General features: G+C 36.2%; 1 pseudogene; it reads left to right on the forward strand.

Annotated features, from left to right (window-relative positions):
• Window positions 1–27,240, forward strand: part of LOC101445823 (phosphoglycerate kinase 1-like) — a 144,305-nt pseudogene that overhangs the window by 48,881 nt on the left and 68,184 nt on the right.

The raw sequence follows: 27,240 nt of genomic DNA on the forward strand, positions 1-27,240 counted from the left end.
CTGGTCCCATCTTTATTTCCTCTTCTTGTGTCTTTCTTTCTGTCCTTTTATTTCTTCAGTTCTGTATTGCCTTCCTTTTGTGTGAGCCCATTGCTGAGCTGGTCTCAGCAATTGGCAGACAAAAAGGGGCACGAAGGGAAGAATTGCTTCAAGTGAAATTCAAGATGTCATGGTTCGGAGCCCCGAGAGGTTTAGAAGGACTTGCAAACCTTTGGTGTGTAAAGACACTCTCAGATATTCTAGCAGGGTTACAATGGAAAATGGAGACAGTTCAACAAAATATTGCCCATATGTCTGTCTCCTCAAACAACTCCTCAAGGCAGGAGGAGCCGAGGCCAGTGAGTCTTATATTTTAGAACTTTTACAGATTATAGAAAAATATTGCTCATGGCTCCCAGCAGTAGGCAGTTTAAAATTAAAAGACTGGGAAAGAGTAGGAAAAGAGTCTGAAAAATTACATGTACAAGGTGTTCCATTCCCTGTTACTATTTGGTCCACTTGGACGATTATTAAATTTGTTTTGGAACCTTTGCAAACAGAAGATGAAGAAGAAAAAAAATAAAAACAGAGAAAGTGAGGAAGTTCCTCCCACTGAATTTTTTGATGATACTAAATCTAAAGTTATTTTACCTTCAGCTCCTCCATTAACTCACTTTAGAAAGTCACCTTCCTCTCCTGCTGACCCTCCTCCCCTTCTTATGCCCAGAGATGCTCAGCCAAAGTTGTCAGCTTTACAAGGCATTTTACAAGCTAGAAGGGAGGGTGACTAGGAGACACTTCAAATGCCCTTTCCAGTCACTAAAGAGAAAGAGTAGTTCCTGGAGTGGATCCTCAAAATCCGAATGGAATTTATGAGTTCACTCATGAGCCCTTCCCATTTAAACTTTTGAAAGAGTTAAAAGTAGCAATGCAACAATATGGCCCAAATTCTCCTTTTACCTATGGTACAGTGCAGGGGCTTGCTGAAGGCTCCAGGCTGACCCTGGCTGCTGGTCTGTGTTAGCACACATCACGCTAGGGTTTGGAGAGTTTTACAATTCAAAACCTGGTGGATAGATCATGCTGAGACTCAGGCTGCTCATAATGGAGCCCATAATACCCCCCATTTCCTTGGATTAGTTAGTGGGAGTGGGGAATTGGGTGGCAGTAGATCAGCAATTAACAATGAATGATCAAGCCATTGCTCAGGTCTGTCATTGTTGGAAAAATGAGGCTAAAGGCAAGCCTCCAGTGTCATTTCAAAAAATAGAAACTTACCCTGACTTTGTCAGTAGGTTATGAGAGGCTATGAAAAAATAGGTCAATAATTTAGAAGTTGCTGATACTCTTTTGCAACTAATGGCTTATGAATATGCAAATCAGGATTGTCAGAAAGCTATTGGGATTATGAAAGGCAAAGTGGATTTGACTAGATATATTAAATTGTGCCAGGATGTAGGGACAGAGGGCCACCGTGTACTACAATGGCTCAGGATATGGCTGGAATGAAAATCAATAAGAGGTTCTCTGGAAAATGTTTCAAGTGTGGAAAAATTGGTCACATGAGGAAAGATTGTTGGAAAAAGTCTGAGGGAAAAACATTGCCTCCTGGACAGAATATTTCTGCTTGGAAACCACTTGAGCCGTGCCCCCACTGCGGTAAAGGAAATCATTCGGTTAGCCAATGTCAGTCTAACTATCATAAGAATGGCACTACCTTGTCAGGAAACTTCCAGTGCTCTTTGCCCCATTCCAAAAGGGAGCTTTCCTGGTTCAGCAGAGCAATCCTGGCACTCCCTGATACTCTGCTGTGGCCTTGATTTATCCCCCACCATGGCAGAAAGTGTAGCCATAAATATCCCTATGACAGAACCTGTTTTCTTACTTCCAGGGGATAACCCCATCTGTGTAAAAATGGCAATAAGGGGATCTTTACCAATTGTCATGATTGGACTTCTCCTCAGGAGGAGCAGCCTTACCTCCTAGGGAGTTAGAGTGCACACAGGAGTAATTGATTGTAACTGTCAAGGAGTGATTCAAATTATCATGTCCACCTCAGTTCCATGGAAAGCTGATATTGGAGATCACATAGCAAAATTGTTGTTGCTCCTTTATGTTCCTGTAGGAGCTAGTGAGAAAGTCCAAGGGAAAATGGTTTTGGAAGTACAGGAATACGAGGAGTATTCTCAACTGAAAAAATTTTAGAATCTCATCCTCTTTGTGATGTGATCATTCAGAACAAATGGGTTTAAAAGACTTATTGGTACTGGAGCTGATATTTCTATCATTAGTTCTAACCATTGGCCCTCTGCTTGGCCATTACAAGATGCATCTATTTCTGTTGTGGGACTTGGCATTCCCAGAGGTTTAAAACAGAGTGTGCAAATTTTTCATTGTCTGGGACCTTATGGGCAACATGCCACCTTGCAGCCGTATATTGCAGACTTGCCTATTAATTGCTGGGGACGTGATCTATTAGAACAATGGCAGGCTGAAATTTATATTCCCCATGTTATCCAGTATAGTAGACAAAGCCCACAATTAGTGAGAGAACAAGGACATGTTCCAGGGTCAGGATTGGGCAAGCACCACCAGAGAATTGTTATATCGATAGACCCCACAGCTCATGGTAATCGTGAAGGATTAGGATATTCAACTTTTCCATAATGGCCACTGCTCAGTCTAACCTCTTTGGGTTGCCCAAACCCAACCCTCTCAAGTGGACTACAACCTCTCCAGTTTGGGCTGAACAGTGGCCATTAACCCTAGAAAAATTGGAGGCACTTCATAAATTAGTTAAGGAACAGTTAGACAAGTATATTGAACAATCTTTTAGTCCTTGGAACTCTCCGGTGTCTCCTATTAAGAAAAAAATCAGGCAAATGGAGGCTTTTAATAGACCTCTGAGCAATAAATGCAGCCATTCAACCTATGGGTGCCCTGCAGCCAGGTCTGCCCACACCAGCTATGATCCTTCATAGCTAGCCAGTAGTCGTTATTGATTTAAAGGATTGTTTCTTTACTATACCTTTGGCTCCCCACTACTGTGAGAAATTTGCATTCTCAGTGCCTTCTTTCAATAACAAAGAACCTATGAAATGGTTTCAGTAGAAATATCTTCTTCAAGGAATGCTTAATAGCTCCACCATATGTCAAAATTTTGTATCTAAACCCTTAAATCCAGACTGACTTTTTCTTCTTGTTACATTATACATTACAGGGATGATATATTCTGTGCTGCTCCCTCTTCCCAGACTCTAGTTTTCACATATCAGGCCTTAGAAAAGAGCTTACATGCAGCAGGGTTAAAACTTGCCCTGAGAAAATTCAAAAGGATACTCCCGTTTCTTATCTTGGGACTATTGTTGATAAAATTACAATTAAACATCAGAAGGTTCAGATTCATAGGGACTCTATTAAAGCTTTGAGTGATCTGCAGAAATTGTTAGGAGATATAAATTGGCTGAGGCCCAAAGTGGGCATTTCCACATATGAACTGTCTAATCTTTTTTCCCTATTACAAGGAGATCCTCAATTAAACAGCCCCCAGGTTCTAATGAGAAAAGCAGAATGGGAATTAAAACTACTAAATTCAAAGTGCCCAAGTTGAGTGCATTAATCCAGAACAGCCACTGCAATTGATTATCTGGCCTTCCTTATGCAACAAGATCATATTCCCCACTGGAATCCTTATGCAACAAGATCATATTGTAGAATGGATATTTTTACCTAACAGTATTGTTAAAATTTTATCACTTTATGTGGATTTTATGACCCAAATTATACTTAAAGGCCATGAATGCACTTGTGCCCTTAATGACGGGACCCTTCTCATATCATTCTTGCACTTTTGCACAAGGAGGTTGAGGCTTGCCTACAAAAATCACTTATAATGGCAAATAGCCTTTGCTGATTATATTGGACAAATAGATAATCATTACCCTAAAAATCATATATTACAATTCACTAAAAGTACTCAATGGATTTTACCTAGCATAACTAAGTTTCTACCAATACTTGACACCCCTACAATCTTTAATGATGGGTTTGGAAATGGTGCAGCTGGGTATACTGGGTATAAAACTAAGAAAACTCCTACTCCTGGACTTTCAGTCCAGCAAGCTGAATTAATAGCAGTCCTTACTGCTTTGCAAGACATACCAGAGTCCATAAACATTCTTTCAGACTCAGTGTATGTCGTCCAAGTTACTTAATTGCTTGAAACAGCTATTATCAAACCTAACATAAATCAGTTTCTTTATAAGCTTTTTCACAAACTTCAACAGATAATTAGAAATAGAATAAGCTCATTTTTTATCACTCACATTTGATCTCATTCAAATTTACCTGGGTCATTAGTGCAAGGCAATAATGCCACTGATAAATTAGTCACTCCTGTTTTACAAGAAGCTATTCATTTTCATAACCTAACCCATATAAATGCATACAGCCTCAAAGCTCATTTTCCTTTAACATGGACACAAACTAGGGACATTGTTCAGACTTGCCCATCCTGTCAAATCCTTAATAACCCCAAACAACTGAAACCTGCAGTAAATCCCTGTGGTTTACCTGCTAACTCACTGTGAAAAATGAATGTAATTCATATCTCCTCCTTTGGAAAATTATGTTACATTCATGTTTCTGTAGATACTTGTTCAGGATTCATTTGGGCTGCCACTCATATGTGAGTAGCTGCTCAAAATGTAAAACAGCATTTGTTAGCTTGCTGTAATGGGATTTCCCCAGTCTGTAAAAACAGATAATGCTCCTGCTTACACAATTGTTTCCCTTAAAAGATTTCTAGATACTTGGAGTATTTCACATATTACAAGACTTCTGTATAACCCCCAAGGGCAAGCTATTTTGGAGTGAGCAAATCAAATCCTTAAACTCATGTTACAAAAACAAAAATGGGGAAACAAGGAAACAATGCAGGTACAGTTACAGAAAGCACTCTTCACTCTTAATTTTCTTAACTGTGGGACCACCCTGGAAGGGACAGCAGCTGAAAGGCATTTCTAAAATAATTCAGAAACTCAAACCTAAAATTTGTTTGAAAAACCTTTAATTTGGTGGAATGATCCACTGACTAATGAATGGTCAACAGGGAAGCTATTAACTTGGGCATGAAGGTATGCTTGTGTTTCCCCAGGAGAAGGACAACATACTGTGTGGGTACCAGCTTGTTGAATAAAATCATGTCATGAACACCAAAAGACAATGAAAGTTCCTGTGGAACCCAGAACCTCTGGTCATGCAGATGGAGAGATTGACACTGGAAACTACACAGCTGGGTCCCACTCCAAAGACCAGAGCAGCTTCACCCCCCACATGTGGGCAAATTAAATGTCTGAGTCAAGAAGCTGAACAACAGTTGGAAAAGGAGAAATTGCCAGTTACTGCTCCTAATTTGCTGATAGCTATGCCTGTCATAGTAACAGCAACCTCTTCAGAGGCACACAACAAGCCCTTCGGGGTCTGAAGCAGCAAGAAATCACCAAGTCTGTCATAACTGCTTTGCAAAAACAAAAAGGGGGAAATTGTTATGGGAAAACAGTAAGGAACACGGCTTGAAGTTGAAACGTTTCCATAATGCATACAAAAAGTGCAAGCTTTAGGAACACCAGGCCTTGACTAAATGGAACACCATCTGGTCAGCACGAAAAAATGTTTGCAACAGGAGGCATCTGAACTTTGTATGACCTGTATCTTATTATCATAAATGTTGCACCTGTCCCTTATTAAAGTAAATAACAAACAGCTGCTTGTTACTTCCTAAATAAATACAATGTGGAAATTAGGGTTGAGGCTCTCAGTTTCAGAAGCTGAGCCCCTTGGTCCCATATTTATTTCCTCTCTTGTGTCTGTCTTTCTGTCCTTTTATTTCCTCAGTTCTGCATCACCTTCCCTTTGTGCAAACCCATTGCTGAGCTGGTCTCAGCACAAAAGGAATCCAAAAGCACATTAAAAGCATTATACACCACAACCAAGTGGGTTTCTTCCCAATATAGAAAGGTGCTCAATGCAAGAAAAAGCAATTAGTGTAATAAACAATATTGATAAATTGAAGAAGAAAAATCACAAGATCCTCTCTATTGATGCAGAAAGTATACTTTCTTGATAAAAACACTCCAAATGATAGAAATAGAAGGATGCTTTCTCAATATGTTAAAGTGTATATATGAAAAACCTACTCCTAGCAATGTACTCAATGGTGAAAGAATAAAAACTTTCCCACTGAGATCAAGAACAAGACATGGATGCCCATTGTCACCTTCATTATTCAATATTGTGCTAGAAATTCTAGCTAGGCAATTAGGCTAGCTAAAGATCTAAAAGGCACCCAGATAGGAAAGCAAGAAGTAAAACTTTCACTATTCACTCATGACTTGATAGTAAATATTAAAAAAACCTGAAAAATCCACAAAAAAAGCCACTAAAATTAATAAATAAGTTCAGCAAAGAGGTGGGATAAAAGATTACTGCACAAAAATCAATAATTTCTACACACTACTGATGTGCATTCTGAGGAGGAAATCAGAAAAAAGTTCCACTTGTAATAGCAACAACAAAAAAAATATTTAGGAATAAACTTAAGCAAGGATCTGCATTCAGAAAACTGCAAAACATTCCTAGAAGAAACTGAAGAAGACTTAAATAATAATGAAAGGATATTCCATGTTCATGGATTGGAAGACTAAATATTGTTAAGATGTCAATTCTACCCAAATTAGTTTACAGATTCAACCCAGTCCCAATAAAAATCCCAACAGCCTTTTTTGCAGAAATCAAAAAGCCAATAATCAAATTTATTTGGAAGTTTAAGGGGCACCAGATAGCTAAAAATGTCTTAGAAGAAAGAAGTTGGAGGACTCTCACTTTCTGACTTTAAAGCATATTACTTAGCTACAGTGGTAAAAACAGCATGGCACTGGCATAAGGACAGGCAGATTGACCTATGGAACCAAATAAATAACTCATATATTGACCCTCACATCTACAGTCAAATGATTTTTGACAAGGCTCTTAAGCCTACCCAGGTAGTCCAGAACAGTCTATTCAACAAATGGTGCTGAGAGACATGGAATGCCATATCCAAAAGAAAGAAAGAGGACTCTTAGCTCACACCCTATACAAAAATTAACTCAAAATGGATCAGGGACCTAAATATAAAGGTGACAGCCATAAAACTCCTAGAAGAAAATGTAGAAAACCATCTTCAAGATCTTGTGGTAAGTAACAGTTTCTTAAACCCAAACCATGAGCAACAAAAGAAAAATAGATAAATGGGACCTCCTCAAAAGTAAACACTTTTGCACCTCAAAGGACTTTGTCAAAAGGGTGAAAGGGAAACTGACTCATTGGGAGAAAATATCTTGCAATCACATATCTGATAAGGGTTTAACATCCATAACATATAAAGAGATAACACAATTCAACAATAAAAAGACAAACTACCTGATTATAAAATGGGCAAAAGACTTGAAAAGACAATTGTCCAAAGAAGAAATAAAATGGTGAAGAAACACATGAAAAAATGTTCAACATCACTGGTGATTACGGAAATACAAATCAAAACTACAATGAGTTATCATTTAACATCATTTGGACAGACCACTAAAGTTTGGAAAACTGTAAATTTTGGAGAGGATGTAGAGAGATAGAAACAATTATTCACTGTTGGTGTGAATGTAGAATGGGAGGATCACTTTGGAGGACTGTTTGGCAGTTTCTAAGCAAGTTGAATATAGAACTGCCTTGGGACCTGGCAATACCATTACTAAGTATATACTCAGAAGAACTGAGATTGATGACATGAACAGACATCTGCACACCGATGTTCATAGCAGCATTATTCATAATAGCCAAAAGTTGGTAACAACCTTGGTGTCCATCAACTGATGAATGGATAAATGATTTATGGTGTATAACATTTGATGGGATATTATGCAGTTGTAAGAAATGAAGTCGTGAAGCATATGACAATATGGATGATGCTCTAAAACATTATGCTGAGTGAAGTAAATCAGACAGAAAAGGGCAAATACTGTTGATTGTGCTATTATGAACTGAATGTATTGGAATTAATAATTGGAATATAGGTCACCATAAAATAGAATGAGGGTAGAGAATGTAAAGCTGATGGTTAATCTGTACAGAATTGGTTAAAAGGTTGCTTGCAAATCTTTGGAAATGAATGGAACTAGTGAGAGCACATCATGGAGTTTGTGACTAACAGAGCTATCGTATGGATATGACGTTGGTTGAATGGGAAAGTCTAAAGAGACATGTATCACTAGAAGGAAAGCTAAAAAATGTACCATGGGACTATAAAATAGTGAAACACAAAAATGAGCGATATAACATATAAAACTGTTTTTTACAAAATATAAATATAAATAAACTAAAGGCAAGGAAACAAAAACAGCTATGTACAGCAGGGGAAGCATAGAGAGATTGAGAGGTAAGCTTTGTTTGTTTGACTGGTTTTTGTTCTTTAGTATAATTATTATTACTGAAATAATGAAAATGCTCTAAGCACAATTGAAGTGATGAATGCACAACTATGTGATGATACTAAATATATTGATTGTACTCTATGGATGGATTTATCCTTTATTAATATGTATCAATGAAATTGATTTGGAAAAAAATAAATATGAAGGAAATAAAGTCCTTCTTTCATGGATTCTATTAAAATCAATTTACTGACACCTTCCTCAACTTAGTAATACAAGAAACAGATGTAAAATGTGTAAGTATTATAAAGTTTTTAAAATTTAATAAGTCAGAGAGCCATGTTACATATATTTTATTTTGCTCCCCAAATACAAGCATCATACTTTTTCCATAATGTTAGGGTATACAGAGCACATTACAATTTGTCTTTCACTGTGGAAGCAATAAATCAAGTCTCAGAACATTGGTCTCAGCAAATTTACCAAAGCAACAGGCCATTCTTGGCCATACATGTGTCTTATCCAGATACATACAGATACCTGCTGTTTCCTGTTGATCATGTTGCATAATCATGATGTTATCAAGGCATGATGCTCCACGTAATGGTGAGATGATAATTTTCTCTCAGGAGAATTGATGTAAGCTTGAGGCAACAATAGAGCAAGAATAGAGTGGACTCTGCTGTTCTTGTCAAGTGAAAGAAACTTATTCTACTTAATATTTAAAGTAATACATATTCTTTAGTCAATACATGTTTTTTCATTTTATCCAGTTTAGAAACCACACTCAGTTGGAGTCATTGATTAATTTTTGACTAATCCACATTAATTTGCTAAGGAACAAATATCTGCTTCACAGGTGTAAAGGAATGAGCAGAAAGATTATATAATATGTACCATTTCATTTTCATTTATCTAAAATTTGATTGACTCAATAATCTCCATAATATCCCTAGGGAAATGGTACTGCTGTTGGTTAATATTTATGTAGCAATGATAGTTCCATGATATTCACATGGCCCACTTTACCATAATATATACCACACTACATATCTTGGAGAATGAATGGAATATATATTCCCAGCAAGTCAGCTTCAGTCAGTTTAGGTAACTGTGGAGTCCAAATTTCTTCATGCCAATGAAGCAGTTAGAATTCTTTCTAAAGGCATCCATTTATAACTAGCTCATGCATGGTCACTAGAAAATTTTAATGCAAACCTCTTCTCACAGAAGCCAAGGGACTATTTCTGCTGGCATAGAAATGAGGTATTTGCTGTTCAGTTATTCAGAATTATCCAAATCTTCCAAAATGCCAAATGTCCAATTCCTGGTGATTATCTTAGCAATTCCCTAAAAGATCTTGCAAAGACTGGAAAATAATCTACATTGAAGTCTGTACCATGCTTATTTAGACTCTATTTCTTATTTTTTGGCTGTATAAGTCTTATATAAGAGAATATAAGATTCTCTTCAAGCAACTATATATATATTTTTATAGGACTTGGCTTTTTTGTGTTTTTTTTTTTTGCCTTTATTTATTTTTTTAATATTATATTCAAAAATATGAGGTCCCCATATACCCTTCACCCCCTTCACTTCACTCCTCCCCCCATAACAACAATCTCCTCCATCATCATGAGACATTCATTGCATTTAGTGAATACATCTCTGAGCACGACTGCACCTCATGGTCAATGGTCCACATGATAGTCCTCACTCTCCCACATTCCACCCAATGGATCATGGGAGGACATAATGTCTGATAACTGTCCCTGCAGCACCACCCAGGACAACTCCAAGTCCCAAAAATGCCCCCACATCTCATGTCTTCTTTCCATTCCCTACCCCCAGCAACCACCATGGCCACTTTCTCCACACCAATGCCACATTTTCTTCGATTACTAATCACAATAGTTCATGAATAGATTATCAGTAAGTCCACTCTAGTCCATACTCTATTCCTCCATCCTGTGGACCTTGGAATGGTTGTGTCCACTCCACATCTATATCAAGAGGGGGCTTAGATTCCACATGGATGCTGGATGCAATCCTCCTGCTTTCAGTTGTAGGCACTCTTGGCTCCCTGTTGTGGTGGTTGAACTTCTTCAACTCCATGTTAGCTGAGTGGGGTAAGTCCAATAAGCCAGAGTGTAGGAGCTGAAGTCTGTTGAGGCTTAGGGCCTGGGTATCACATGGTCAGTCCAGAGATTCATGTCCCCTGTGTGCATATTAAACCCCAGCACCAACTACAGTTCTGATAAAAGTAACAGGAGAGGCTTGTGAACAAAGATCACATCTGAGTCCAGCACCATCACACAGAAACACAAACTCCAAATTAGAGCCAACTGACATGGCACTGAACTCCATCTGCCATGACCATAGAACTTGTGGGTCTCTGCAGCCCTCAAAAGAACCAATACCCGGGGTTGTATCTACTTTATCTGCCTCTGGGACTCTGCTGAGGTGTCCATAAGGGCAACCTCGCTGATAATCTCCCGGCTCTTTTTGGAGACTCATAGCCATAAAAACTCATTTGTCCTTTCCATTTCCCCCTTGATTCAGGTCAAAAAGCATTTTAACTTCTGATATTATATGTAGATTGAGATATTCTGCTGGTCTGCGTTGACCCTTTTATTCAAGGTCATTTTCTAGTAAAATTCCTGGGTCTCTAACTATTCTTTAAGGCAATAATTTAAAGGACTTAGCATGACATTTTATTAATTTCTACTCCTCACAGAATGGAGAAGCATGTCATTCCAACTTATATCCGTCATATGGATCATATTTTACTGTATTATTTGGCAAACTCTCCAACAACGTTGCATTTGTAAAGGACTCTTTTTTCAAGCTAAATACAAATGATATTTTAAAAATTTATTTTTATATATTACTGATCCTCCCATCCCTAGCCCCCCTCAAACCCACAAAGCCCCACCCAAAGTTATCCCTATGCCCCATTTTATCCCTTCCCTGTACAAATACTTACCTCTAGCTTATCATTGATTACACCCAGGTAGGTGTCAGCTCGCCACCTTCCTCTACCCCCCAAATTCCTTTAAACCTATTATTCAGTCTCTAGTTCTCTGAGGCAGCTTGGCTTACTTATTTCATATCATTGAGGTCATGTAGTATTTGTCCTTCAATGCCTGGGTTGCTTCACTCAACATAAGGTTCTCAAGATTCATTCATGTTATCACATGTGTTTGTAGTGTATTCATTCTTAAAGCTGAGTAGTATTCTATTGTATGGATATACCACATTTTATTTATCCATTCATCTGTCAATGGGCATTTGGGTTGATTCCAACTTTTGACAATAGTGAACAATGTTACTATGAACATTGGTGTGCATATATTGGTTTGTGTCCTTCTTTTCAGTTCTACCGGTTATATACCCAGCAGTGGAATTGCTGGGTCATATGGCAAATCTATAGCTAGTTTTTTGAGAAACTGCCAAACTGTCCTCCAGAATGGCTGGATCCTTCTGCATTCCCACCAGCAGTGGATGAGTGTTCCCATTCCTCCACATCCTCTCCAGCACTTGTAGTCTTCTGTTTTTTTCATAGCTGTCAATCTCAAGGGAGTAAGATGGTATCTCATTGTAGTTTTGATTTGCATTTCTCTGATAGCTAGAGATTTGGAGCACTTTTCCATGTGCTTTTTAGCCATTTGCATTTCTTCTTTGGGCAAGTTTCTGTTTAAATCTTTTTCCCATTTTTAAATGGGTTGTTTGTCTTTTTATTTTCAAGATATAGGAGTTCTTTATATATGCAGGATATGTCTCCTATCAGATATATGTTTACCAAATATTTTCTCCCACTGTGAGGGCTCTCTTTTCACTTTTTTGACAAACTCCTTTGAGGTGCAGAATGCTTTAATTTTGAGGAAGTCCCATTAACTATTTGTTCTTTTGCTGCTTGTGCTTTTGGTGTGAAGTTCATGAAGCCATTTCCTATTACAAGGTCCTGTAGATGGTTCCCTACATTGCTTTCCAAGGTCTTTATGATCTTGGCTCTTATATTTAGGTCTTTGATCCATCTTGTGTTGATTTTTGCATAAGGTGTGAGTTGGTAATCCTCTTTCATTCTTTTACATATGGATATCCATTTCTCCCGGCACCATTTGTTGAAGAGGCCATCCTCTCCCAGTTGAGAGGATTTAGTGGCCTTATCAAATATTATATGACTGTATATATGAGGGTCTATATCAGAACTCTCAATTCGGTTCCATTGGTCAGTGTGTCTATTCTTCTGCCAATACCATGCTGTTTTCATTACTGTAACTTTGTACTATGTTTTGAAGTCAGATAGTGTGATTCCTCCAATTTCATTTTTCTTTTTCAATATGTCTTTGGCTATTTGGGGCCTCTTTCCTTTCCAAATAAATTTCATAGCTAGTTTTTCTAGGTCATTAAAGAATGCTGTGCTATTTTTATTGGAATTGCATTGAATGTGTAGATCAGTTTTGGTAGGATAGACATCTTAATAATATTTAGTCTTCCTATCCATGAACAGGGAATATTCTTCCATTTATTTAGGTCTTCTTTGATTTCCTTGAACAATGTTGTGTAGTTCTCTGTGTATAAGATTTTTACATCTTTAGTTAAATTTATTCTTAGGTATTTGAATTTTTTATTGACTATTGCAAATGGTATTTGTTTCTTGATTTCCTCTTGAGATTGCTCATTATTGGTGTACAGAAATGCTACTGATTTTGGCACATTGATCTTATAACCTGTGACTGTACTGAAGTTATTTATGATTTCTAGAAGCTTTCTTGTAGACTTCTCAGGGTTTTCTATGTATAGGATCATATCATTTGCAAATAATGAAATTTTGACTTCTTCCTTTCCAATTTGGATATGTTTTTTATCTGGTTCTTGCCTCAGTGCTTGAGAAAGTACTTCTAAGACAATGTTAAATAGAAGGGGTAATAGTGGGTATCCTTGTCTTGTTCCTGATCTTAAAGGGAAAGATTTTAGGATTTCACCATTGTAAATGATGTTGGTTGTGAGTTTTTCATGTGTACCCTTTATCATATTCAGAAAATTTCCCTGTATTCTGATTTGCAGTGTTTTTATCAAGAAAGGGTACTGGATTTTGTCAGATGATTTTTCTGCACCTATAGATATGATCATGTGATTTTTTTCCCTTCAATCTGCTTATATGGTGTATTACATTGATTGTTACGTTGAAACATCCTTGCATTCCCAGAATGAATCCCACTTGGTCATGGTGTATAATTCATTTAATGTGTTGTTGAATATGATAAGCAAGTATTTTGTTGAGGATTTTTACATCGAGGTTCATTAGAGAAGTTGGTCTGTAATTTTCCTTTTCTGTGATGTCTTTGTTTGGCTTTGATACTAGGGTAATGTTGGCATCATAGAATGAGTTAGGCAATGTTCTTTCTGTTTTGATTTTTTGGAAGAGTTTCAGCATGATTGGCGTTAGTTCTTTCTGGAATATTTTGTAAAATTCACCTGTGAAACTGTCTGGCCCAGGGCTCTTCTTAGTTGGGAGGTTTTTAATGACTGATTCTATCTCTTTGCTTGTGATTGGTTTGTTGAGATCATCAATTTCTTCTCTCAATCAATATAGGTTGCTTATGTGTTTCTAGGAATTTGTCCATTTCCTCTAAATTATCCTCCTTGTTGGATTATAGTTTTTCAAAGTATCCTCTAATGAGTGTCTTTATTTCTGTGGGGTCAGTGGTGATATCTCCTACCTGGCCAGCCAGGACTTTGGACACATGGTGGACAGTGTGGAGAAGCTTATCAAGAGGCATGAGGCTTTTGAGAATTCCACAGCCACCTTGGAAGAGCGCTTTGCTGCCCTGAAGAAGCCCACCATGCTTGAGCTAAAAGAACGGTAGACCCCAACAGACCCGCAGAGGAGCTGGGGGCTCAAGAAGAGGAAGATAAGACAGCAGGGGAGGACCCCCTGAGGCCCCCACCATGCAGCCACTGAGAAAATGTCCCAGTCAGTTTCTTCTCCCATTTGTCTAGTTCCTGGGAGTCGTTGCTGTCAGAGCCTACTCCCACTACAAGGCTCAGCCAGGTGGAAGGCAAAGATGGTTTGATGCCTCCCCCACAACCCATCCAAGCCCCTTATCCAGTTCAGTTTTCCTTTTTTTACTTAGGTTTTCTTCCTTCTTAGAATAACGCCCCTTCTCTCTTCACCCGGAAGAAACTGACATGCCAGCTCTCTGACATGACTCTTAGTTTGGTTTTATCTAGTCTAACAAATTTTACTGTACAAATTTTAAAAATTTAAATAATTGTCTCATCACGAGGTACCATAGAATACTAGTATCCCATCATATAATAATCATATCTCCAAGATTATGGGTTGGATTGTGTCGCTCAAAAAGACATATTTAAATCTTAACCCCCTGTCCCATGACTGTGACCTTTTTTGGAAACAGGGTCTTTGAGGATGCTATTAGTTAAAGGTAAGGCCAAACTGAAATACAGTGAGCCCTAATCCAATGCAACTAGTGTCCTTGTATGAAATGAAGAATTGGACACACTGAATACATGGGAGAATGCAATGTTATGACTGAAGCAGAGATTGAAACCCATGGATTATTGGAAAACCATGAGAAGGAAGAAGCAAGGAAGGTTTCCCCCATACAGATTTTGTGCTTTTAGCTTCCTGAACTGCAAGGCATTTAATTGCTATTGTTTTAAGCCATCCATTTTGTGACACTTTATCATGGCAGCTCTAGCAACTAAGACATTCACTGACTTCAAAATAAATAGGCTAGCTCATCCCAAAACATCTATTACCTAAAATGGCTTTTGGAACCAAATATAGAATGAGTTGCAGATAAAAGAAATCACATTTGAGTTACTTTAAATAACAGGGGATTTAATAAGGGTTGCCAGATACTTAGAAATAATTAGAATGCCAGGGAGAGCAAAACTAAACTGAGAAACCAGAAATACCTCCAAGAAGAGAGTGCACTTCAGTCCTCCAAGGATACTGCTACCTCTGCTGATATATCCGGAAGCTGATTTCCCAACTCTTGGCTCAAATATCAGGCACTTCAGCCAAAATCTTGGAATGAGGATGGTCCTACTACCATAACTGACTCTTGGAACATACTGCTGTACATGAAGATTGAGAATTAGCAAGCTTTCTCAAGTAGTTTGGCACAAGGAAAATACCACCTAGCTATGCTCCAGGGAAAAGAAACTTGATACCAAAGCTATTTACTTCAATATATGTGTTGGCGATTGAATCATGTCCCCACAAAAGGTCCCAACCTCTGATCCTTTGGTTATGAATCCATTTGTATTATAATTAGAATCATTGGATATGCTAGGAGTTAAAGTATGCCCAAACTGTATGAGGGTGAGCCTTAATCCAATAAGGCTGAAGTCCTTATAAGAAAAGGAAATTGGATTTGGAAGAGAGGTCACTGGGAGTAGTCAGAGGCTGGAAGGCAATGAAACCTAGAAAAGAAAGGAGAAGGTATCACCATGTGCATTGCCTTAAGATGGAAAAGCTAACCAGCACTAAAGATTGCAGGCCAGCCGGAGGATACTGACCCTGGAAGGAAGCAAGCCTTCTAGCTTCTGTAACTGTGAGCCAAAAAGTTCCTGTTGTTAAGTCAACACATTGTATGATATTTGTTTTAGCACGTAGGAAACTGAAACAATATTCACCTTTATTCCACACTATCTAGGGCTGTTACACATTGAAGGTCCTTGTTCAGCTTACCTCTAGCACGAGCATCACATTTTAGCACAAGTACTTCTGATCAGAGAAACCTTAATTATATCCAGAACTCTGGCTACAAAATAGTCCAGAGAAAGCAGTTTTTAGCTTTCCAGCCGCTTAAATGAAAGAAGCCAAAACGGGGATAGGTTTTGAGCTCACCGATTTACCATATATACTAAAAACTTCATGGTGGTTTTTTAGTTGATATCATAAAAGTTCAAATTTTGTCCACTTCGGGCACCTTAAAAATGTCCTTTCCATTTATTTCTTGGACAAAATTTCTGATTTTTCTGCTTCTATGTCCTATTTTTTCACATTTTCTGTAGTTTATTCATCCTTTCTTTCATTCAATTACACCTTTAAGTTCAGAGTCCTAGGATTCCAACTTCATTTCCATATTTTTACTAATGTTTACAAAAAGTTTCATGCTTATAAATAGAACAAGTAAGTTTTTTGTATGATACTTATGGGGAGCATTTATGGAAAGCCTGTAGTTGAAACTCATATTATCATCTTTTTCCCACCATCCAAGACAATATTGTTTCTAATTTGTTCTGTACCATGCATTTACAAAATTAATCCATCTTTTTGTTTTCAAAATAGAAACTGCCATAATAATGCTTAATACTCTTTAGTAAAACATATATTATTTTTTATCACATGTACTCATAAGGTTAAGATATATATGCCACCTTGGGATGTGCCTTCTAGTTGACAGTTGCCATCCTCTTTACTTTGAATCTTTGACTCAATTCTATCCACCACCTGTCTTCAAGAGATCTGTACTTCAATTACTTCTAAATCTCATCTCTATAGTCAACTCTCTTCCTTAACTACAAATCATTTCAAGACTCTTCTTAAAAATGTCCAGTAGGAAATCACACTAGCCCACTAAAACTAATGAGTATGCCTCATTTTAAAAAGTCAGCTACTATCGTAGCATTGCTTATCTTGATGATATAACCGTACACTATACTTAAAAGCCTGACAGTCATCTTTATGTCTCACTCTCCTTATCTTTTTGAACAATGCAATTCTCTATATTGTATTATAATTTTCTGTTTGTGTGACTCTCTCTGTCCTGTGATTTTGTTGTTTCTTTTAATTAGAAGTATGAGTGCAATATTTTGCTTTACTCATATTTATGCTACAAACAATTACATCATATCACTGCCTTTTATGTAACTGGTACTTAATATTTTGATGCCTAATTAGTACTAAATACATAAATAAAATATTTCAAATATACATTTTTCTTATGCTTATATACACATAAATAGACACTTAAAATAGTATTAGTGGGTAAGAGAATCGTATGAGTAGATTGAACTTCAGTAGGGGTTGAATACATTTCACATGCATTTCAGGTCAATTTAGTTGTTTATCTAAAAAAGAAATGTAATAGGTAAGCTTTAAGAAACAAAAAAAAAATTGTAGGAATTATGGTATAACAAAACATTTTGTATTTTGGTTTGTATTTTGTTGTCTATAGTTTTCCTTACATAAGAGCCGAATGTAAGTAGAAATATTTGCAGAGCAAATTTCTAATAGCTGTTGAGTACTACATTTGGTATTGGACATATTATACTCTAGGAAAAATTTTATCTTCAGTTTTGCAACACTTATTAATCAGGAACACACTAAGGATCTATTTATTGTGTCAAAACTTTTAGGATCTAGGAGATATCTATGAACTTCGATTGTTGGCATGAATAAACAACAAAAACCGACAAGAAAACAAACGAATATAACAAAAACAAAAGCAAAAAATCAAAGTGGTGCTATAATTAGGTGCCATCCATATTAGAGATTCAAATGGAGTTCCAAGAGGAGACCTTCTTTGAGATTGTTCAAGACTGCTCACAACTGAGAGGAATACAAACCTACCAAAGGACAGGTATCAAACTTCTTCATTCAATAATTTACTTAATAAATATTAATTTGTTTAAGTATTGGTGCTTAGGAAATGCCTGAATACTAAGATCAATTAAACAAATAAATGGGTAGAAAAGAATGGAAGGAGAGAATTGAGGGACAAAAAGGGTAAACAATTCTTTCAAGAACTTCTGCTGCAAAGGAAATCAAAGAAATTGTTGGTAGCTAGTGCAGGAAATGGAGGAATGAAAAACTTTAAAGGATAGTATAAATTGCACTATGAATGTTCCATGATTCTTTAGAATAATCCAGCAAAGAAGGAAATTAATAATGAATGAAGTAAATAGAAGAATTCTGGGACACTGTCTTTGTGTAGGAAAGAGGAAATAGGGCACGAGTAGAGGAATCCCTCTAGGTAATCCATATGTTTCAAGTTATTCAAAGGCTGGATAGGAGAGCTTATGGACGGAGGCAGGTATGTGGCTAGAGGTTGTTGTTGGAGTCTGTGGTGCTTATTTTCTGTCTGATTCTACTTTATAGTCAAGGAGAAACTAGTTCATCAGCTAAGAATGTAGACAGGGCAATGTTGGAAATGTAAAGAAAGAATCTGTGAAATAATTGTCTAGAGAGGGAAATACAGTGATTGCCAGGAACTATTAATGCTCAGATGATTTCCATGGTGAGGCGAATCAGGATCAACCTGTGTTTGCCTCAAGCCACACTGACTAGCCAGATGAATATATGCATTAGAGGAATTGTTGGATTTAATCAAGGTTGTTGTCACTCCGTAGTCTTGCCTGTAACTTATAGAACAGCGATAGTCAGTGCCATCCCTGTCGCTGACTCAATTTTCTCATCTATGTGTTTGCACATGAGGTAAATGAAAAAATATTTGAGGGTAACATATGCCTTCAATATGGTAAAATACAAATATCTTGGAAGCAATAGAAAAGTATTTCTTTGTGAGCTAGGCAACATACTTTCTGTTAGTTATTCAAAACTCACTGATCTGAAAGTAACAGAAATTGGATTACTATTGAAGGTAGAGAAAATAATATAGTGTTACAAAAGCAGTCTACAGCCCATAGTTATATGTATTTTTCCATCAAAGTGTTTGAAACAAATAGAAGTTTCCACTCAAGAGTTTATTGTGCTGCATTGTAATTTTATTAGGCAGATGGTCAGTCATAAAATAAGCCTTTAAAATACATTCCACAAAATCGAAATACATTGCACTGCTTGGTCTTTTTTCTTCCTATGATCAAATAATTCACCATTATTTGTCCAAATGATGAGGGATTGCATTAAGATGGTTACAGAAATGTCTAGTTTTAAAATCTGTAACTTTCCTCTCTTTTCTTCCCTACTCCATCCTACTAGTTCCTCATATGTTTACATTCTACTTTCCTTCTTTTATATCCCTCAATAGAAAGCCACTCTGCAGTAAAATAGTATTACGATCTTATTTTGAAATTTGAAAATTCAAGCCAGTCTATGATGTGTCCAATTTAGCACAATTGTGTCCTTTCCAAAGACATAGAAACAGTGGGTAGTTTGCAACTACCCAATTCCTTTTTGTACAGTAGATACTGTTACCATGACTACAGTATACAACAGAGAACAACAGCACACCATCAAGTTCCCTGCACTTTAATAAATGGTTCCCTTTATCTTTTACTACATTCATAGCCTATACAGAATTTTAAAATAAACAGAATGCTAAAATCTGTAATGCCCATACTACATTATACAAAAGCCAGTCTCTTCTTTCTTAATATTTTTATATCTGATCATTCACAATAGTGCTTTTTAGTACTTAGATGACACATTATGCTACAATGCCATGATTTTCTAAAATAGAAAAACAAAAAGCAATATAAACTGAAAAAATTGCTCACTAATTTGTTTAACATTTATGACTATACACATGTAGGCAGAGATCTTATCTCTCTCCTTGAAATTCATATAGATAGACTGGCAGGTCTGACTTCATTAATTAATATTATTTTTGCTACTATACTCATTTTTCTTATTATTTATTTATTTATATTTTCAGGAGGTACCAGGAATTGAACCCAAGTCTTCAGACATGGAAAACAGACACTCAACAACTGAGCTACATCCGTCCCCCCTTTTTATTTTTTGATAATTTTTTATTATATTCATTTTTAATGAGATTTTTACCTCTTTTGAAAACAGAACTGTATTACCTAACGCAAGTGCTTAGTAACCTTGTATTTGATCATCCATCAAAGTCATTTAATCATTTATAAAAACAGCAAGCCTTTAGTAATGAAAAGGAAAAAACTGAGTCTTCTAAAGCAAGTTAAAAATATACATCTATATACTTATTAAATATCATATGGAGAGAACCTCCACATGAAAGAAAATCACTCTTACCCACATTTTGGCATTTTAAATGACCTAATTTAAAATTGTCCTATAACTTTCTTTCTCTCCCTTCCTCGCTAGTCTTTGCTTGCCAGATTATTTTTGTTCATCCTGCTTCCAACTTGGTCCAACAATTTGCTTAATTTTTTTCTGGAATTGAGGCTTCCTGATTTGATATAGTTGATCTTGATGTATGAATCTCAAACACAAATACACAAGCCTGGTCTGAATTTGTATCTTTTTAAAATTCTAATTCCTATGCGTCCAAAGTGTCTGACACGTATTTACTTGAGCTATGGTGGATATGTGGGTCATATTCCAAAGCAACTATTATAAACAGAGGTAACAATATTTTACTGTTCCAGGTGACACTGACAAGAATACAAGCAGACACAGAAGATCACACAGCAAATGGACACAGAAAGCAGACAACTGGGTGGAGGGGAAGGGAAGGGAAATAAATAAAAAATACACCTTTAAAAAATAATTAATTAATTAATTAATTAATATTTTACTCTTCATAGCCAACAACTTGGTATCTACTGAGGTCCATTCTAACCTTAAACCTAACTTCCGTAAAATGAACCAGGAAGGTATTTTGGAGAGAGATATATCTGTTCCCCTGCAGAATGTTCCCCTCAAGTCAACCATTAATATATGTATCTTTCAGTTTTGCAGAGAGTACAGATGTGGCCAACTCTTTCCGGAAGATCGAAGAACAAGAATAAAAGACTATCTGCTTTGCTGGAACTGCCAATATGACTGTCAGTTTGAGATTATCATTTGTTGTTCAGTCTTTGCCAGGGCAAATAATGTGCTTTACCTGTGGACCAGATGTGAACCATGCACCAAAGACATCTGGTGCCGAACCTGTCAAAGAAGGCTGCCTGGATTGTACAAATAAACCTGAACAGAGAGAAGCTGGAATTTTGGGACATCACTGTGTACTGAGAAGAAAGTTGAGATGTATTTGGCCACGTCAAGGGAACTGCAATTGAGAGATCCCCAACTACAGGGAGGGACGTTCCTCGAAGAACTCCTGAAAACATCCAGAAGAAAAAACATCAGGTTTAAATTTGCTCAATTCCAGGGTGTCCCAAGTTTTAAACTCTGCCACCTTGAAAGTTAAGAAGAAATTTCTTACTCCACTCACTTATCCTTCCTCCATGCCTCAACCTAGCCATAGCAGAACCCAAGACTAAATTAATTAGTTACAAAGAGTAGAAGCAGTAGGGAAAAGGGAGAAAGGGAAATCCGTAATGTCTCCATTCCTTCTCTACTGGTGGGCTCCCTGCCTGGAGCAGGCTGGAACCTGACAAGAGGAGAGGGAACATGACTTGGGATGATGAACGGCAGTGACTGACCTAGATGACTCCTGGAGATGTAGAACAGTTGCTGTCTGCATATCACATATTTAAACAAGTGTGGAGAACACTGAAATTACGAGACCATGAGAGGCTCTATGGCAGCTAATTATCATTCATCTCAGATGATAAGATTATCTGTTTTAGGAAAGCAGGCACCTAAGTATCTGTTGGACTGTGGAATAAATGGAGATCTATCAGTGAAACATAGATAAAAGAAACATATCAAAGAAATTAAAATATATGCAAAAGCAATAGCTATGTTAAAAATACAGTTCCCATTTAAAACAACTACAAAAATATCTAGATTTAAACCAAAGAAAGAATTCTATGCAGAGTCTGTAGGAGTAAAATCAGAGAACTCTTCTTTAAATGAGAGGGAACAGGTGAGTAAATGGAGATTTGAAGAGGATGTTTATGATGGAAAAACAAAATAAAATGTTTGTTCTTTCATTCTTCAAGTGACTGACTGACCTAGAAAATCAATTACAATCAACACCCTAAAGGAATTCTTCTACTTTACCAAATTATTCTACTTAATTTAGACTTACAGTGCATAAAATTGTCAATAAAATACTTAAAATGATCTTATGAACTAACTTAAACTGACAATTATAAACCATTTTGTAAATGTATAATAAGTCAAGCAGGACTGTTTTGACGTAGAGAAACACATAAAGGGGCAAAACAGAGTCCCGGAACAGAGGCAGATATGTGCATTTGTTATACAATGAAAAGAGCATTTTAAATTGAATTATTCAGTAAATACTACTGGGACAACTTGTCAAATAGTATATTCAGAAAATAAAATAAAAGCAGAGTTGAACTTCTTACAGATATGAGAAAGGAAGTTCTAGATGAGGTGAATTATTAAAATGAGATATAAAATACAGGAATATATTTATTTGATATCAGGTTATGAAAGGACTTTGTAATAACAAAACTATAGAAGAAACATTGAAGGAAAGGCTGGCAACATTTAAGCATATGCATCTCATAGACCTACATGTCCCCTGGAAAAATATGTTTTTAGATATAATCCACTCCCATGAGTATGAACTCATTGTAAGGACTTTTGATGATTTTACTTCAGTTAAGGTGTGGCCCATCTGAATCAGGATGTGTCTTATTCCTATTACTTTAGTCATTTATAAGCAGAATGAAATTCACACAAAGAGAGAGAAAGCCACAGAGGGATCAGTCAGAGGCCAGAAAGGGCCACCATGTGTCTTGCCATGTGACAAACTAAAGCCCAAGGATTGTCAGCAGCTGGCCCCAGAACAACAGTCTTTGGAAAGAAAGTATTGCTTTGATTATGCCTTGATTTGGACTACTTTCCAGCCTCAAATCATGCGTGAATGAATTCCTATTGTTTAACCTGAATATCAAACTTTAAAAAATTCAATGACCATTCCTACCTCCAGAGAATCTTTTTGGGATCTTGCCTCCAAACATGTTAGTGTGACTATTCTATCCCAATAAATTCCTCTCATCTCTTTGTTTTTAAGACTGTGTTTTACTATGCGCAAGTAAGCCATATACATACTAAGTGCTGAACATATATTAGCATTGGTTGTGAGTTTTTGTGGCTTTACTCATCTCTCAGTAGTTTTTTATACATTGTAAAATGTTAATAAACAAAGAGATTCCTTACCTGAAAAGAAATTTGGTGTCAAAATACTATTCTCTCTATCTCCTCTCTCCCTTTCCTTCTCACAGGACTGATAAAAACTGAGTAATGCAGATCAAATCTGTATTCAGAATTTTCTATGGTGAAGAAGTAATACTGTTAGAATCAGAAAATTATGTTTACCTAATTTTGTCAAATGAGAGTAATACAAAATGAAATTTCCCAAAATGAAGTCATAAATCTGAAAATCTTCAGGAAAAAAAAAATGACATGAATTTCTCATGCCTCCTCAAGGCAATTATTCCAGAGGCAGAATTTCTACTCTGAATTGAGTAAGCACCAAAGTTTCTAGTTAGTTTTTTGCTGGGTTACAATCTTGAGGTCAGAGTAATACCATCTTGTAGACTAATTGCCTCTGATCAAAGGAAATTAGGTCAAGGCCCTGAGGACTGCTGCTCCTCCCCGCCCCCATATTCTTGTTCTAAAATTTTACTGAGCATTCTTTTTTTCCCTTGGAGCTATTGATGTTCATTCTGGACCTTATTTCTTAGGTTTAGTTCTACTACATGCAAGTAAAAAGGGTGCTTCTGAATTGTTGTAGGTTGCAAAGTGTTTTGAAAATATTTTAATTTTAAATGAAATAACTAGTGTAGAAAATTAAAGCCCAAAACAGGCCAAAGAGTTCATACTAACATAACTGCTATAATACATAGGAATGGGGAAATAATTCTGAATATTTTTTAATTGGTGCTTAAGTGTACATACAGACTAACTGAGAAAAAGTAGATCTGGGTCAAAATATTTAAAAATCATAATCTTTTAATTTTCTTTAAGGAAGAGTTCAGATAAACATACACACATCCACAGACACACAAAACGTGACCTTATATACATATCAATATCCTAAACCCTGAAATTTGTGAAAATGCTTGTTTACCTGGCAGTCACTTGGCAGATAAAAATAAATTAAGGATTTCAAGATAGAGAGGTTATCCTATGTTATCCAGGTGGTCTTGAAGTCTTGTAATGGAAGCAGGGAAGGAGGAGAGTGAGCAAAGAAAACATGCCAAAGGAAGCAGAGGTCGAAATAGGAATGAGGGAAGTCTTGAGAAGATAGAAAAGACAAGGAATGAACTTATCCCCTAGTTCAGAAGGAGCACAGCCCGCTGATCCATTTTAGACTCCTACATCTAAAACTGTCAAAGAATTAAATTGTATTGCTTTAAGTCACTAAATTTGTGATTATTTGTTACAGCAGCAATAGGAAACTAATATAGAGGGATAATCGTTAACATTACCTTATTTATCTACATATAAATAAAAACCTAAGTATCAAAATTTAGAACAGTCCATCCTCTGAAGATTATTACATAGTGATTTATTTAGAAGATTATTATATAATGAGTATATGGATCTACAATATGGTCCTTTCTAGACAGAGTAACCTTGTGACAGGTTTGTCCAGGTAAGTTAAAATTTATGTCAGGAAGCTGATGTGGCTCAGTGGTTGAGCACCAGCTTCCTGCATATGAGGTCCCGGGTTGAATCCTAAGCCTTGATAACTCAAAAAATATATATATATATGTCTATTATTAGAGATGGCCTTACCTGTTGTTTAGCATTTGTATAGATTTTTTTTTCTCCATTGAAGATAAAGGGCATGGTATTAAGAACTATATTAGAATAATCTGGGACAGGTTCTCCTCTTTACTTCCATTGTCTTCCACAGTCTCATTTTGCCATATGTGAGACTCATGTACAAAGAATAGCATTCTCATTTTATCATAATCTTGATTGAAAATGGAAGACAACCAGACATTACTGTCACTTTTCCAACCCCTTTTCAATTACAATGTAACTAACACCTCCCTTCCAAGGATAATATGCAGTGAATTCTGCAAGGGTACACCAGGAATCTCTTCTTTCTGGTCCCCAGTGGGGGTTGGGGACAGCCTCCTCCATGGCTGCCTCTCCTTCGCTGAAACTTGGTTGTGCCATAGATGACACGTGGCCCATGCCAGGTGTCATAGAGCAGCCTGTGAGCTACAGGAAGTCCCTACGGTACATATAATCTGTGGAAAACCAATATCAAGTTTCAACAAAGTTAGCAATGTATATTTAACATAGACAAAATGAGTGTTGCAGTAATTTCACTGACTACCTTAAAATAATATGCAATTATGCAGTAGAAACACTCGCACCTAGTAGAGAGATTAGCAGTTCCTTTCAGAATACTACACCCTAATCAATGACAACAATTTAATGCTTGCAGTTATTCCTCAAAAGGCGCCTCAAAATTAATATTGCTCATTTTCATTTGGAAGTTTTCTTGTGCACATATGAAAAGTGAATGGATAGATGTTTGGGTGTTGGCTTCTTTATCAGACTAAGAACTTCTCAAACAGTTTTATATCAAATTCCTGAATCAGAATATCAGTCAATTCAAATTATGGCTCTGTGTCTTCATTCCATTAATATAATCAAGTAAACATTTGGAAGTTCATTCTGGCAAAGGTGAAATAGCTGACATTATTGTGAAAATGCTTTCTTAAGTAGAGCTGTATGGTAAAACTTAGAAAATAACAATTATGTGTTTCTGCAGATATAGCTAAAATACAAAATTTGGTGGAATACAATAAGAATTTTATATTCTTACTAAATTAAGAAAACTGTGGAGCATAAATGTATCTGGATTTGTCTGCAATACAAATAATGCATAAGTGCTTCCATGTAAGTGGGAATATTCTACAAGTCAGAATAGGAATCATAATTTTTATTTTGAAAATAGCTTTTATATTACAGAGTGTAACTGATACAGAAATTTTGTGAGAAAGATGATTTTGAAAACATAATAAATACTTGAGTTTGGCAGTAGTCTCTCTTCCTCCCTCTCTCTTTCTATGTTACCTCTCTAGTGCTCATCATTGGTTAGAATTATCTGAGCCTTTACAAATCATCATATGTGTCCTAGAATGATACTGAAAAGTTTCTCAAAAATGTGTTCTCTATTTTGCCTGTTTTTTTGTCCAATACATATGTTGCTATATCTATCATATATATTTAAATCATTTTAATCGACTGTCAGAAATTAAGTTTTTAAGGAATTGTAATTATTAAAACCAATCTTTAAATAAAAAGATATTGATATTTATTCCCACAACAGCAAAGGAGAAATATTTTGTTGGACTCTGTTATTTTAAATTGTAAACTATATATGTAAACTATATGATGAGCACTAGAGAGGTAACATAGAAAGAGAGAGGGAAAAAGAGAGACTACTACCAAACTCAAGTATTTATTATGTTTTAAAAATCATCTTTCTCACAAAGTTCATATTGGAATTGAGAAGACCTACAAGTTCTCAAAATTTAAATCAGGCAAAATACTCATAGTGATAAAAACACCATATATAAATAATTTTTTCTTATAAAAATACTTGTTGAAGAAAAGTACTCTGAGTGGAAGGAAGTGGATGGTAATTGGGAAATAATTTGATTTGAAATATTTACACCTTCTAAAATATAGTGTTAGGATTGAGAATATTTACTATTCAGTAGACTGTGAACTGAGTTTACCAGTTACTTCGGCATGTCAGGAGATGATATTCTCAATTTAAAACCCTACAGTTAAAAAGAAAGCAAGTTTAGGTATCAAGAATATAAAACTTATTAAACATAATTTTTTAATGTGCAAATTTAAGAAGATTACAGATATTTTGATGAAAAGAATTGGAAATTTAAAAAATTATTAAAATATTATCTTCAGAAAGATACAAATGAGAACCAGCAAGATGGTGGCAGAATAAGTATCTCC

Source organism: Dasypus novemcinctus, chromosome 1 (assembly GCF_030445035.2).
Source record: "Dasypus novemcinctus isolate mDasNov1 chromosome 1, mDasNov1.1.hap2, whole genome shotgun sequence".
NCBI classification, from domain to species: domain Eukaryota; kingdom Metazoa; phylum Chordata; class Mammalia; order Cingulata; family Dasypodidae; genus Dasypus; species Dasypus novemcinctus.